The sequence below is a fragment of the Solanum dulcamara genome, chromosome 4 (assembly GCF_947179165.1).
Source record: "Solanum dulcamara chromosome 4, daSolDulc1.2, whole genome shotgun sequence".
NCBI classification, from domain to species: Eukaryota; Viridiplantae; Streptophyta; class Magnoliopsida; order Solanales; family Solanaceae; genus Solanum; species Solanum dulcamara.
The window spans coordinates 48,710,846-48,726,740 of record NC_077240.1 but is presented as its reverse complement, the minus strand read 5'-3'; the positions used below and the strand labels follow the sequence as shown (position 1 = coordinate 48,726,740).

At 38.3% G+C, this 15,895-nt stretch overlaps 1 non-coding gene and 1 pseudogene across 1 annotated transcript; both read right to left on the bottom strand.

Moving 5' to 3' along the window:
- Positions 1-970: 970 nt before the first annotated feature.
- On the bottom strand, positions 971-1,091 carry LOC129888137 (5S ribosomal RNA; annotated as a pseudogene).
- Positions 1,092-11,015: 9,924 nt separating this feature from the next.
- Positions 11,016-11,122, bottom strand: LOC129888142 (small nucleolar RNA R71). Its single transcript, XR_008766567.1, has one exon. It is a non-coding gene; the product is annotated as a small nucleolar RNA R71 (small nucleolar RNA).
- Positions 11,123-15,895: the final 4,773 nt, after the last annotated feature.

Below are 15,895 nucleotides of genomic sequence, written 5' to 3'. Positions count from 1 at the left end.
TTGCTTCATTTTTGTGGTTTCGTAATCTCATCTTACTTTAAGAGCCTATGTATTCCTTGCTACGTAAGCTCAACACGTACTCCAATAGCTTAAGTACGTAAAACATCCAAGTTAATAGCTTACGCAAGTAAGTCGAGTTCTACGACTCATTACTTGACCTCCAACTCCTTTCAAATCCTTATAGACCTATTTCCAACCTTCACTCTTAAGGGGCATCACGTCCTCCCTTCCTTAGAGTTATTTGATCATGTTATTATGATCTGGGTCACGGGACAAATTTCAAGAAGCTTAAAAAGACATTCCGAAGTAAAAAGGTATGGGGTATAACATCCTTCCCCCCTTTAGAACATTCATCCTCGAATGTTAAGTAGTCTCATAAGGTCTTACGAGTGCTTCAAGATTTCTCTGTATTGGTTGTCATCTAAAGGCTTCTTATTAACCCATATAGTCAATTTAAGAGGGTAGATTACCCATAGGCATAGAGAATAGGTGATATTTCTTTTCCATTTCTTCTTTCCAGTTCTCTTACAACACATCATATTGTACCCTTTACACGAACATGTGTAGTAGCTTAAAGTGGCTCGGAAGATGCCTTAGCATTGCCATACTAGTCTGTACGTAAACCTATATCATTTCTTACTTCCTTCATCCGATGTTAGGGCTCCACCATAGCTTTTGTCCTTAGTACTGGTTGTACCTTAAAGGTTTTGCTTAAAACAATCTTATACCTTCCCTTAATGTATTCGAATATAGCAGTTACATGGCTACTACCGACTTCGTTTATTGAGTAATCACCTGGTTTTACTCTTGGCATACCGCCATTCTTAAGTTGCATCAGTTGTTTTGCAAAGCTACATCCCCTATGTCAAAGGGTCTTATCATCTTTCATGGTGGAGTCACATATCCACAATACTTCTTTATACCAACAATGTCATGCAAGGCCAACGTATACATACATCTATATCATCTCATATCACAGCCGCATAGAGCTTCCCAGAGGGTTACCCATCATAGTACTACTCTCGCCCAAGCATGCTTAACTTTGGAGTTCCGATGGGATACGGTGCCTTAGTACTGGTATGATCGCATCCATCCCTTGTGGGGTCTTGTTTGAATTTTAAGCGTTCCTATTTACATATGATAGCGCCAGTTGATTTTCTCTTATGCTTGTATTTCTCTTGTCCACTTCCCCCCTTTAGGGTGTATCCATATCATTGTCTATTTATTTCTAACTTTCTAAATGCATAGGAGTCCTTTCTAATCTATTTAGTATACTGCGTTATTTCATATCTTCCTTTACATCCCATATACTTTGGGTTACCCATGTACGAAACCTTAATACCATCATGAGGTGCATAGAACCCTCAATTTATAGTACCAATTCCAGTCTTGAACACTAGTACTCGAGTAATATCCTTAATGTAGTAGTGTATTCAAAGTCACATTCCATTCATCCCAATCAGTAATTACTCGTGCTCATAATTGGTTCAAATTCTCCACTCGGGAGCACTTATACTTTGATGATCCGTGTTTCAAGCTTCATCATAATACTAGCTTTATTCTAGTGGATACCACTTGAACTTTTATTCTGAACATTCCCTATAAATCTGTATAAGTCTTTCTTATTCATTCACTATTTGCCTTTCTGTCTTTCACTTAACTTATTCTGCTTCACATATTTCACTATACCGGCATGCACTCACGGTCTAGTTTGTCACACTTGCTTTCGCTTCTCTTACTTACCCTCAAGTTTCCTCCTATTTCACTATAGAGGAGATTTCTTGTCCTTTCCTTTTTTTGTTACGTATATATCACAATATCAATTTAGTCGGTACCTTAATATATCATTCTATCCAGATCTATCAGTCTTCCTTAAATCATCTTCTTAGGGTCACAAGTCTTTTCCATCTTCGGTTTACCATATCAATATCGACCTCTTAATTTCTATTGCCATCAATTAGGCAATTAATTTATTTCTCGAGGTCAGCCATACTTGTGGTTTATCTAAATTTCATCATTATTGTGCACACGACCTTTCAAGACATACTATAGCCCTGTATCCCATTCTCTTTCTATTTCTTGGAAAATTTGGACAGAGTTTCCTCTGTATTTCTTACTATCTCAAACATGCATGCAGAAAATACCAACAGTACCTCATAGGGACAGCACGTATAAAGATACATATATACGTATCATATCACATCATATTGCAGCCTCACAGGGCGCCCAATATCAATAATAGTATAAAATAATGGACTTACCTCACATGTCCAACTCGAACTACGCCTGTTAGTCTTTCCGTCTACTTTTCCTTTCAATTTTCAACTTTATCTACTTTTTCCTTTCAATTTCTGACTTTATATATAAATCATATTCCCATAGCTTACTTGGCACAACTCTCTCGTGCCTTGGCTTACCCGTGTGCTTTGTAACTTCCTATATCGTCAGTCATTTTCTTCTATTGATGTTGTCCTTCATCTGAAATCAAAGGTTAGTATAAGGAATTCCACTTTTTATGACTCGGCTCTATCACACGACCTTAGATATGAAAGAAAAGAAACATCTTAAATATCATGTAGCCTCCTGTTTATAGATGTGGCGCGCAACACATCGATAATCAAGACTCTACTAGATATGGTCTGTAGACACTCCAAGGATGAACTGCTCTGATACCACTTCTGTAAGGACCCAACCCCATGGGCCATGACTGAGGTCCGACCTGGGCCCCCATATACATATCTAGCGGATGTAATGATCAATATAAGAACTATACATAAGAACCCCAGTGGTTCATAGAATTTTCATACCTGTTGCCTCTTTCATTTGTATTTATCATGAAAGGGCATGCCAGCCGACAAGGCTGCCATAGTATCTTAATATTTATAATACACTATATAGACACAACTGAATAGAACTTACACGTATAACCCACATATATGTCTACAGACCTCTAAGAATATTACTAGTAATATATGGCGGGACAGGGCCCCCGCTGTACTCCTAAATAAATAAATATATACATAGGAGGTTTGGTACTACAACTTGGCTCCAAATCAATGAAGATTCTTCCAAACTGGCTGAGTGGAATCATAAGCTGGCGGACTCCCAAAACATGTGTATGTACCTATAGGCATAAAACGCAGCCCCCCCCCGAAAAAGGAGGGTCAGTACGACATATGTACTGAGTATATAAGCATAACATAACTGAGATAACAACTGAAATAGGGATGCAGAAAATCAAGTATAGCATTAAGTAGGGTACTGTACCTGCACCTCATAAAATAAATTCCTGTCTACCAGTATCATGTACTGTATTCGGCCCGCTCGGGGACTCAGTATTACAAATAATCATTTATCATGATAGGCATATGCATATTATTAGCGTTGTGGAACGTACAACTCGATCCATATATATCAAGTTAGTATCGATGAGCATTCGGCCCGATCCATATATATAACAGGTTAGTTCTGAGGAATGTATCGCCCTATCCCTATACATAACAGGTTAGTACCGAGGAACGTACAACCCGATCCCTATACATAACATGTTAGTGCCGAGGAATATCCGGCCCGATCCCTATATAATATAATAATGCATATACGTGCACATAAAACTTGGTAGCATAACAAACATTTCCCGAATATCATCATAAGGTGTGTCAAAGAATCTCTAGGTATAGGAGCTTACACCCCCAATCATTATTCAGCATATAGAAGGCTCAAGGGTCGTAGTTCAACTACTTCATGGTCCTTATCATTTAAAAGTGAGTCAAAGTCATGAGTCACATCCAGAACCTGTAAATGGAATTGTCTCTAACTCATATCATACATCGTTTCACTTACATTAAGCTATTTCAAGAAAAGGAAGAGATAGGCTTTACGTGTATTACTTTTTATCACATTGAAGGCTTACAAGACCATAACTCAACCATCGCGGGAGTTCTAATATCAAGAAGTGACTAAGATTAACGAGTCATGCTCGGGGTTCTAAGAATGGAATTAACTCCACATCACACATACCAACCACTCATGGCTAAGACATGCCACAAGAAAAGAGGAGTTAAGCTTTACATACACTACTTTTCAGCATATAAAAGACTTGAAGGATGGGAGCTTAAATACTTTAAGAGTCTTAACATTTAGAAGTGAGCACGAATTATGAATCATGAATCATGTTCAGAGCTCATGAATAGAGTTACCCCAAGCTTCATACACATATCATTTGTCACTTAAATCTAAGACATGCCCAAAAGAAATAAAAGATAGGCTTTACATACCTCTTACGGATTAATCTTTATCGCGTTCTCCTCATCGTCCTCTGAACCTATTTAACACGAAAGCAATATGAATATCAAAAACCCTAGACTTTTCAGCGTCTTAAGTTATACATGAGTATTCATAGAACTCATTTCCTCGCTTGTTTCCTCGACTAGTTCTTTAGATAGCTAGAAAGTTAACGGAAATCGGGCAGCACCTCCCCTATAACATGCCCTATCCGAATTTCCAATTACATACCTAAGCAATATAGACAACCAACAACAGCAACTTTCAGCATATATACAAGAAATTCACTTCAACATTACATAATACAAACTCCAAGCGCCTCGCTCAAAGCTACGATATCAAAATAGGGTTTTTAGTTTCTAGTTCGTAAAACCTTTAACCGTACGAAGCGAAGGGTCGTGTGGATTCAACCAGAAGCTTCCCCACCTATTTTAGAACAATTTTACGCCCTGCAACACATCACCACGCACCTGCAACCATACACCACAAGCACAACACCTTGCTTCGACTACAATTTAACTATAGCAACTCCAATTTGGTTTGTTTCGAATGTCAAGCATATTTATGGAATTTACCTATTTCCAGCCACTTACACAATGTATAATATAATTCATAACCACACCATAACTCCAAATTGAAAGTAAAATCCTTACCTTAACCTAAACTCATCAAACTCACCAAAATTATCAAAACGTGAATTTTGGAAAGCCTAATGTCTTGTATTGTCGCTTAGTTTCGAAGGGGTAATTGAGGGAAACAGGATTTGTGTCCTTAATGAAAGTTATAGAAATGTGTATTAGGGTCGTATAAAATTTCGAATCACCCCTATAAAGGTTTTGTACAAAACGATATGCCCAAAATACCAACAGCAGTCCTTGTAGAATTATTTAAACGAAATCTGGGCAGCAGCTCCCCTATGCTTCACCACCCTTTTTCGATACGAGAAAAGAAAAATTGGGTTTTAGAGGATAAATAAAAGTTATATCCCTATGAAGTATGTTTCCAAAACATCTTGATTCACTTGAAACAAAGACTTACACAAGGAGTTATACTCATTTTACTAACAGTAGTATCATTCAAAAACGGGTCTGTTAACAAGAACAAAAACCTCCTCTTTTTCCTAATGATAAATTTTATGTTGTTAAATACAGCTATATCACCATAGGATACCTTAAATAATTAATTCATGGATTGAAAATGGAGGCCTTACCTCAAAGCCATGGCTGCCGTAGCTCTTTTCTCTCTTCCTCAATGTTTCTCATCTTTTTTCTAAGTGTAAAAAGGTTGGAAAATGAAGGCTTAGTCATAAGACTAAGTATATATAGCCTTACCTAGGATGTGAAATGTGGAATCCCCTAGGGGTGACACATGGCAGACCCCTAGGGTACCACCTCACGCCATACAACCAATCATATGCTGTCACCTACTTGTCACCTACTTATCATTTGCTTGCTTTATTTTTGTGGGTTCGTAATCACATCTTACTTTAAGAGCCTATCTATTCCTTGCTACGTAATTTCAATACGTACTCCAATAGCTTAAGTACATAAAATATCCAAGTTGATAGCTTACGCAAGTAAGTCGAGTCCTATGACTCATTACTTGGACTCCAACTCGTTTCAAATCCTTATAGACCTATTTCCAACCTTCACTCTTAAAGGGCGTCACGTCCTCCCTTTCTTAGAGTTATTTGATCACGTTATAGATGATATGGGTCACGGTATAACTTTCAAGAAGCTTAAAAAGATGTTTCAGAGAACAAAGGTACCGGGTATAACAAGAACCAAGCCATACCTTGCTAAAACATGCTAAAACTTATCTCGAAAGTTCTCTGAACATGCTGAAAATTAATGAACTGTTTGTATCTCTTACTTGCTGCCCCAAAATAAAATTTTACATTAATAAACACCTCTATATAACCGTAGAATATCTTAAATAATTAATTCATGGAGCGAAATCCGAAACCTTACCTTTAATTGAGCCAAATCCGTAGCTCTCTTTCTCTTGTTCTTCACGTTTTTTTCTCCCTCTCTCTCACATTTTCTGGTTGTAAAATGAAGTCCAAAGTAAAGATTAGTCATCTTTACACATGTAAATAACCTTTTTGGAGAGTGACACGTTAAAAGGTAACCATTATGAATAAATACCCACTGCCTAGGATTGATGATTTATTTGACCAGTTAAAAGGTGCTAGTTTGTTCTCAAAAATTGACTTTAAGGTCTGGGAATACCAACTGCGGGTAAGGGAACATGATGTACCTCTAAATATAATGGCCATACCGAGTCCTAAGGCAGTTTTAGGGACATCATGGTTCCCTTACCCACAGTTGGTAATACCCAGACCTTAAGTCAATTTTTGAGAATAAACTAGCACCTTTTAACTGGTCAAATAAATCATCAATCCTAGGCAGTGGGTATTTATTCATAATGGTGAGTCCATCTTCGAGCAGTACTTCAGGTACTTTGAGGTCAGAAATTAAATGCTAAGCTTTTGAAGTGTGAGTCCTGATGAATTTTGTGGCCTTCTTGGGACATATTGTACAATAGAAGTTCATATCTTTCTAGGGTTAGCAGTCTATTATAGAAGGTTCGTAAAGGGATTCTTTTTGCTTTCATCACCTTTGACTAAGCTAACTAAAAATTCAAATAAGTTTTAGTGGACCGTGGCATATGAACAAAGTTGAAAGATAGATTGAATTCAACCCAGTTTTGACCTTGCCAGAGGGTCCAGAGGTATATACGGTATATTATGATGCTTCAGGCATCGGATTGGGTTGTCCTCTGATGCAACATGATAAGGTAATTGTTTATGCATCTAGACATCTAATGTAACACAAGAAAAACTACCCAACCCATGATTTAGAGTTGGTTATAGTTATTCATGCCTTGAAGATATGGGGGCATTACTTAGATAGCGTGCATGTTGATATTTACACAGATCATAAAAGCCTCAATTATATTTTCATAAAAAATAAATTGAATCTACAACAGCACCGATGGCTTAAGTTGCAGAAAAATTATGACTGGGAATCTTATACCATATAGGGAAGGAAAATGTAGTAGTGTATGCCCTAAGATGGGTAGCTTATCGTATTTGGGAGTGGGGAAGAAGGAGATATCCGAGGAGCTTCATCATCTAGATAACTTGAGGGTTAGGTCGCTCGATTCTGATGATGGAGTCACAATTTGGGACTCAGCCATATCATCTCTGTTTGTAGATATAAAGGCATGACAACAACAGGATCCTAGCTTCGAGCAAATTAGGGACAAGGCTCAGCAACACGAGTCTTTAGATTTTTAAGTATAGTAGAAGATGGAATCCTTAGCTATGGATATCGATTGTGTGTTCCAGATGTGGTAGGTCTTTGACAACAGATTATGAGAGAAACATATTATTCTTGATATTCTATTCACCCAGGTTCTACAAAGATTTATCATATTATTAAAAAGATTTACTAGTGGCCTGGGATGAAGAAATATATTGGTGAGTTTGTATCACAGTGTCCTAATTTTTAGTAGGTGAAGGTCGAACATTAGAAACATAGTGGGATGACTTAGGAGATATCCATTCCCCTGTGGAAGTGGAAGGTAATAAATATGGACTTTTTTATAGGTTTGCCTTGCTCGCGATGGAATTTGATTCAATTTGGGTGATTATTGATGGGCTAATTCATCAGCCCATTTCTTATAGGTCAGGACCACATTTTCAGTTGAAAATTATAAAGGGCTATATATTGGAGAGAATTTTAGATTGAATGGTGTCCCTATATCGATTATTTCAGGCAGAATTGAACAATTTACAACACACTTTTGGAAATCCTCCCAGAATGGTTTGGGGATACAAGTAACATTACTATAATATTTCATCCTTAGACTAGCGGCCGAGCTGAGCGTATGATCAAGACACTCGAGGATATATCGTGGGTGTGTATGCTAGATTTCGAAGGAAATTGGAATGATCACCTGCCACTTATCAAGTTTGCTTATAATAATAGTTATCATTGCAACATTGGTATGGCACCATATGAGGCTTTATATCGAAGAAACTATAGATCCCCTTTTGGTTGGTTTGAGGATGGAAAATCAGGATAGTTTGGACCAGACTTACTATAGTAGGCCATGGAATAAGTTAAGTTAATTAGATGATAGTTGTTGACAGCTAAGAGCTATTAGAAATTATATGTGAATGTTAGGTGGCGAGACAAAAGTCTGATATTGGTAGTTGGGTCCTTTTTGAATGTTTCACATATGAAGGGTGTTATGAGGTATAGGGGGAAAAAGGCCAAGTTGAGCCCTAGGTAGGTTGTCCCTTGCCAAATCTAGCAACGGATAGGCCGAGTTGCCTATGATCTAAAGTTACCTCTATAGGTAGAAGCAGTACACTCTATTATTCATGTTTCTATGTTACGAAAGTATATTGGAAATCCAACAGCTATAGCGCCAACAAAACATGTTCAGATATTAGAGGAGCTATATTATGAATAATTCCCTATTGCCATAGTATATTGTCAAATAAGAAGATTGAGAAATAAAGATATAACTTCTGGGAAAGTGTTTCGGTAGAGCCGAATTATTGAGGAGCTGACATGGGAAGTTGAAGAGGACATGAAACCTAAATATCCCACCTATTTATTCCCTTAGAGTTTTAGTCCTGCATTTGAGTATATGAGGTATTTTACTTATGAGATATAAGAATTCTTATATTTTTTCTTATGTTGTAACTGATCTTGGGTGCATTTATGCATCCAATAGACAAAATAACCCATGTTCATAGTAGAGTTTGAGATCAAATTCTTATAGTTTACTTTATTTTTAGAATACTTATGTATGACTATATCTACCAAACATGATTAGACACTTTCAGGGCTAAATATGGAAGAAGGAACATTCAGAAGAGGATTGGATTGAAAGTGGAGCTTAAAAGATAAGTTGGGAATAAACGTGAAGGAAATGCACTACACTTGACTGTATCTGTGTCGCTTACTAATTTTTAGTAACTAAATTCCAACACTTGGAATTTACTTGATATAATAGTGTGGTACGCGCCAGGTCTGCATCACACACCCGGTTTTGGATAGCACAAATTCTTCCAAAGAAGAAAATGAAAAATTGCACTATGTAGAAACACTTCTGCATCGCGGAGTTTTCTACGGGGATTGCAACTTCGCATTTTCCAGGCTATAAATAGTCCACCTATTTTCTATTTTAAAATATTTAGTTTTTAATTAAGGTTTTGATGAAGGAAGACGAAAGGAGAACTCTCCTAGGGTCTTATTTCTTCTTCTCTTTCATTTGTAAGTTGATTCTTTGTGCTATTAATTATGTTTTGGATTCTTTCAAACATTATGAGTGGCTAGAATCCCTTGTTTTAGGGTTATAGCCATAAGATGAAGGTTTTAATATTGTTTACTTTGGTTGAAAATGGTGTCTTTCATATAATTATTCTTATATTCTTGTTTATACTATTATAATGCTTGATCGCCATTTAAATACATTAGTTGTCATTCTGAAACTCGAAAGACAAAAAAGAGATAGAACACTAGAATATAAGGAGTATGTTTATTCTAGAATTTCCTAGGATGATTCATGTGTAGGATGCCCGTGACACATACCTATATACCATACTATGTTAATATAGAGGATGATAGAATTAATGCATTTGTGTTGGTTCATTCTTATCCCCGCTCAATGATGTAGTTAGGTTATCAACAGAGGTAGGAAAAAAGAGGCCAGGAGACCATGATTGTAAAATCAACCCTGTAAATCAGTAATTGAAAGACCCATGAAATGTCAAAGTGAAGAGTGTTAGACGTAAAATCTACAAGTGCTACAACCATGGAATTACTTACTCATTTTATCACAACTAATTAAATTTCTGAACTGTTTCTTAATTGTAGTTTCAATAACTTAGTAGACAATATAATTTAAATCAACCTTTTTGCAACACACGCAAATAATTTAGTCAATTGGAAATATTACTCATGCCTAATCAAAGTCCTTTGGGTTCAACAATCCATTTCTGAAAGGAGCCACTTTATTACTTGTAAGACTACGTACACTTGCATGTGCTCGGGTGGAAACAAGTTTTTAGTGTTGTTCCCTAGGATTTTAAATTTGGCAATTGTTTATTTTCAATGTTTCTTAGTTGTTTGTGCCAGTGTTATCAACTTGATCTTAGCTGTGATTTTTTAAAGGGGAATTCACAAAGGCACACTAGATAGAAGTGGAAATATTATGGACCCACTAGCTGAGCCTGAGAGATTTCTACATCAGCAAAGAAGGAGAACAATTGCTCTATATCTAGTACCACAAGTAAATCTTGGTGATACTAATAAAGTGCCTGTAGAGGTCCCTATGGAAATGGCAGCTAAGATAGTACGTGATTTGGCAGTCCCACTCACGACAAATGTCCTCTCAAACATTTAGAAATCGCCAGCTCGAGGAAAATTTGAACCAAAACAAAACATAGTGTATCTATTGCACACTAGTGGATAGTTCACGAGGTTCCCTCATGAAGATCCCCAAGTACACATTCACAACTTTCTAGAAATTAGCAACACTTACATACTAACTGGAGTGTCTCCTAATTAGATGAGGTTGACCTTATTTCCTTTCTCTCTATTGGGGGAGGCTAGAAGGTGGTTGAAGTCAAAACCACCCAATTCTATAACTCATGGAATGATTTGGACCACAAATTCTTAATTAGGTTCTTTCCTTCAGGAAAGACAACAAAGCTAAGAGCTGAGATTCTAAGCTTTAAACAAAAGTCAGGTGAAAATTTATACCAAGCCTCGGATAGCTTCAAATCTCTACTGATTAGATTTCCTCATCATCACCAAGCTAACAAGGTATTGGTCCATACCTTTATTGAATGGTTGGAACCAAACATTGCAATCAGCAAGGCCAGAGTAGCCAGCAATCAAGTAGTGCAGGTAACATGAGCATGGAGGACGTGCTTAAAAATCTTATGGCTAACCAAGCTAAGCTAGCTACAGATGTTCGCCAGTATCAAATCACTACTCAAAATTTAGAGAAACAGGTGGGACAGCTATCAAGGACTCATAATTCTCTCCCACAAGGTATTTTACTAGGTAATACTGATCCAAACCCCAAGCAGGTAAATATTATGAGGACACGAAGTGGACGAACACTAGCTGAGCGAGCACCACAAAGCAAGGTAGTGAAGGTAAAGGTAAAGTTGTTGAGGTTGAAGCTAGTGAGTGTAGCTTACCATAGAAGGAGCAAGAACTAAAGACAAAACCACCTCCCCCATTCCCAAAAAAAATTAAAAACTAGAAGGAGGAGGAATGTTTTGAAAAATTCATAGATATGCTTAAACAGGTACAAATTAACTTGCCTTTGATTGATGTGTTCCAAGGTATTCCTAAATATGCCATTTTTTTTATGGGAACAGACCCTACACGAGGCTCCCACCTCTCGTGCATAGTTAAGGGTTGAGTAGCACCCCTAAGCCTTATCATAAATGACAAATACAAAAGTACAAGGAGGGGGACATAAACCTTACCTCCGCTTCTAAGTAGGTTTATAAGTCGGCTAACCTACTAAGGTCGGCTGACTCATCCCCGATACAAAAAAGGCTTTCTATAAACTAGAAAACAATAGACCTATGAGAGGACTCCTCCCGATATAAGTCGACTAAGAAAACATAAACGAGGGAGACTCTCCTCTTCCATGAGAAAAAAATAAGAAACCTACACTAGTACTACTCAACTATGCTACGTATCATACATAGCTAAATTGAAGAAGAACAAGTATATGAGACTTTTATTTCGTATGGGATGAGAAAGTTCTTTTCATCTTTGTCCTCTTTAGTCTTATCATACCAAGTTAGTCCCAAATGAAGGTTGCATAAAAATCAAGATAATGAGTATAGCAGCTAAGAAGGATGAAAGGAGAGGAAGTATTTAGAGCTGTATCAATCAGCAGCCTTAGAGTTATTATTGAGGAAAATATGGTGCTGACATGTTATATGTTGCAATTTATATGTGGTTAAGCTCTAGCTTGAGCAACTCCTTGGAGTCTTATCTGATGGTGCCTTGCACATTAGGGGGATCCAGTGCTACTGTGGTTGTAAGCAACACAGCTAGTAGGGGAGATCCTAAGGTGCCTGCACAAAAACAAATAAGCAAGCAAGGAGTTCCAAGAAGCTTGGAGTGCAAGAAGGCTGCTGCAGGTTATTGCAGCATGGTATTTAGCCTGGATGGAGTGTTTGGTTGGAGTGTTTAGTGAGGTCCCTGCATGCCAGGTTGCTCTCTCCTTTCGTTTGAATCTCTGTGAATCTGCACAAACAAGTGACAAAGAAACAAACAAATGTAGGAGTTGTATAGGCTACTACAGATCTGTATGCAGCCCCTTGTTGCTTCCATAGCTGAAGAGGTTAGGTTGCTTGTTGTTATAAGTTACCCACAGAAGAAGTCCCTTCATTGTGCTCAGGATCAACTCCTTAGAGTACCTGCACAGACAAAAAAAACAAAACAACACATAAAGAAACAATTCTGCAAGCTGCTGTAACTAGTACTATTGATTTGTAGTTGCTCCTTGTGTGCTGCAGGTTGATGAAGTTGTTGTTGGAGGCTGTTGTTGTTGGAAGATGTAACTGGTAAGCTGAGAGTGCTTCAACATAAAGGCCATATGTAGAATCCTATCTAATTACACCCCTTAGGGAAGATCCAAAGAGAACCTGCACAAAACAAGTGACCAAGAAACAAATATACAAATAAGAGGCTCCAAGGAGTATTAGGAGTGTCACAGCTGCTTAGAGTATCATGCTTGTACAAGCTGTAACATCCTGCAAAAGTAAGGTAAACAAGAAAAGGATACAGGTTTGCAGTGTATTGCAGCTCTGTAGGTGCAAAGAAGGAGGTGGATGATGAGGCACTGGTGTTCCTGCACAAGATGCAACCAACAATAAAGGGGGGGATGCAGCTCTATAATTGTGTCTCCACTTTGCCAGCATTGATGGGCTGCTATTCTGAGTTGTGCTGGTGCATGGTTGCACTTGTTTCAGCTCAGTAGAGCTGTGTACCTGCAAGAAGACCAAAGATCATTCCTGCACAATAAGATAAACCAGGTGGCAAATCACAGCCCTGCAGCTCTACTGGTCTGAGGAGAGCAAGTAAATGGTTGCAGTTAATTGCAGCTTAAATTGTTGTATGAAGGTGTTGCTCAGCAGTTGCAGGATGAGAGAAATTCCTTGTGATGGCCTCATGATGTAGCTCAGCCCTGAAGCTATCAACCAGCACAGCATGCCCTACAGTAGCTTGGTCTCAGCTAGAGCTGGTAGAGTGTACCAGCTCTTAAGAGAGCTATTACTCTTTGTACCTGCATAAGAGGGGAAATCATAGTAGAAGGTCTTCCTAAGGTTGGACCAAGAGTGGAAGATGAAACTTGTAGCTGCACAACAAAGTACACTCAATAAAAGCAAAACAAGGGAGACTCTCCCTTTTACATTGATGCTAATAAGTGTCTTCAAAGGAACTATAACTATAAAAAATAGAGATAGTCAAGTTGAAGAGACAGTTGGATCATCAAAGTTTGCTGCCATGCATGTGTGTTGGGGTAGCAGTGCTTTAAAAGGTGTTGCAGTCCTGGGGTACTGATGGAAAACCTCCACCAGAGGCTTAAATATTACAGCTGTGGCCTATGTTGTAGTTGCTGTAGACCTGCCATGTACCTACAATGGTGAAGAAAGGAGCAAGTACTCTAAGGGTGCACCTGGCTGAAGAGTGACCTTGATAGCATGGGTTATAGGAACTTGCAAAATCAGAAAAAGGAAGGAGATAGAAGAGTCTATACTATTCCTTACCTCAAGTGGTAAGTTGTTATTTTAAGCAAGTAATAAATAGGGGAGACTCTCCCCTTTACAGTGGTTCTAACTATGGAATCTTCAAAGTAGTTTTAACTATGCATAGTAATACCCAAGTTGAAGATAGAGTTAGAACAACAGGGATATTGATCAGGGAGGCTTCTTGATTCTCTTGAGCCTTCTTCTTCTGAAGCTAGCCATTCCTAGCTTGTCCAACTATAAAGGGGATTTGGTTTCTTTAGGAAGATCCTATTTGATGAAGTACAGCTCAGGAGAAGTGCATTTGTGGTTGTGCTTGGACAATGCATTAGCAGTGAAATTGGCCTTCCTAAATGTGTGTTGCATTTGAAGGCCTGGAATTGATTGATGATGTTGTGCAGATTGTCCAGCAACTCTTTGATGGACCAAGGAGGTTTTGCTTATTGTTGCAGCCACTTGATGAGAAGCTCAGAATCAATCTCTAGTTCTACCTAATAGTAACCAAGGTTAAGGCACCAAGAGAGGCCAAAGATTGCTGCTTTAATCTCAGCTTGATTATTAGTACCTGCACCTAAGAGGACAGCAAAGGGAAATATGAGATCACCATAAGAATTTCTAAGGATGCCTCCTCCACTAATGTTGCCTGGGTTATCAAGAGCACTGTCATCAGTATTTAATTTCACCATGTGACCAGCTGGTTTTATCCATTTCACAGGAGTGATTTGGATAGCATGGGAACACTGATCAACCCAAAGGACCAGTTCCTTCCAGCTGGTTGGCCAATTGTTATATGGGAAAGCAGTGTTGAACAAGTTGTGGATATCTTTATAGATAGAGAACTTGACTCTAGCAAGATTAGAATATTTCCCACCATATTTAGAGGCACATCTATTTTTCCAAAGGTTCCAACAAATAAAGATAGGGGTAGCCTGCAAGATTAGTTTGTAAGCCTGATTCTTGTATTTAGAGGTCACCACCTCATCAACATAGTTTTGAGTGGTGTGTACTCCTTAGTGATACCCAAAGAATCAGAAAACACTTTCCAAATATTGGTAGCAAAGGATCCTACAACAAAGATGTGATCAATGGTGTCTTGGCCAGGCCTATAGCAGTAGTAACACTTAGAGGGAATGTGACCAAATCTGGTTAGGTTCTCATTGATGGGCAGCTTCCCTCGAAGGTCTCTCTAGACTAGGAAGGAGCATTTGAAGGGAATGAGATTGTGCCAGGTATAAGAATTGAACTTAGTCTTAGGCCTTTTAGCTCCGATGAGCTCCCATGCAGTAGAACAACTGAACTCCCCAAAGCTAGTGAGCTTCCAGCTTGGTTGATCTTGCTGAAGAGGTTGGTAGTTGATGTAGGTTGCCAAAATGGTAGACACAAGTTGAGGAGGGGCCTTTTGTATGATAAGATCCACATTCCATTGACCATTGATCATAAAGGTAGAAACCTGAGTATTATTGAACCTGCAACTGTTAGTGGTGAAATGTGCTAGAGGTCCAACCCCCAGCCAGTTATCCCACCAAAAGAGATAAGAACCAGACAAGATTTGCCATTGAATATGAGGCTCAATGTAGAGCTTGTTGTACATCAGGTGTTTCCAAGTTAGGGACTGGCTAGTATCCCATTTCTTGGTGATGATATTAGCCCTCTCACAGATATTGTGTCAAACAAGAGCAAGTTAGTTGAATTTGAAATAGTGACACTCACTGAAAAGTGTAGTTCAAGGATTTTAAGCAAAGTAAAGCTACAATCTAAGCAAAAAGATCCAGGTAATTTCACGGTATAGGTAACTATTGGTAAGTG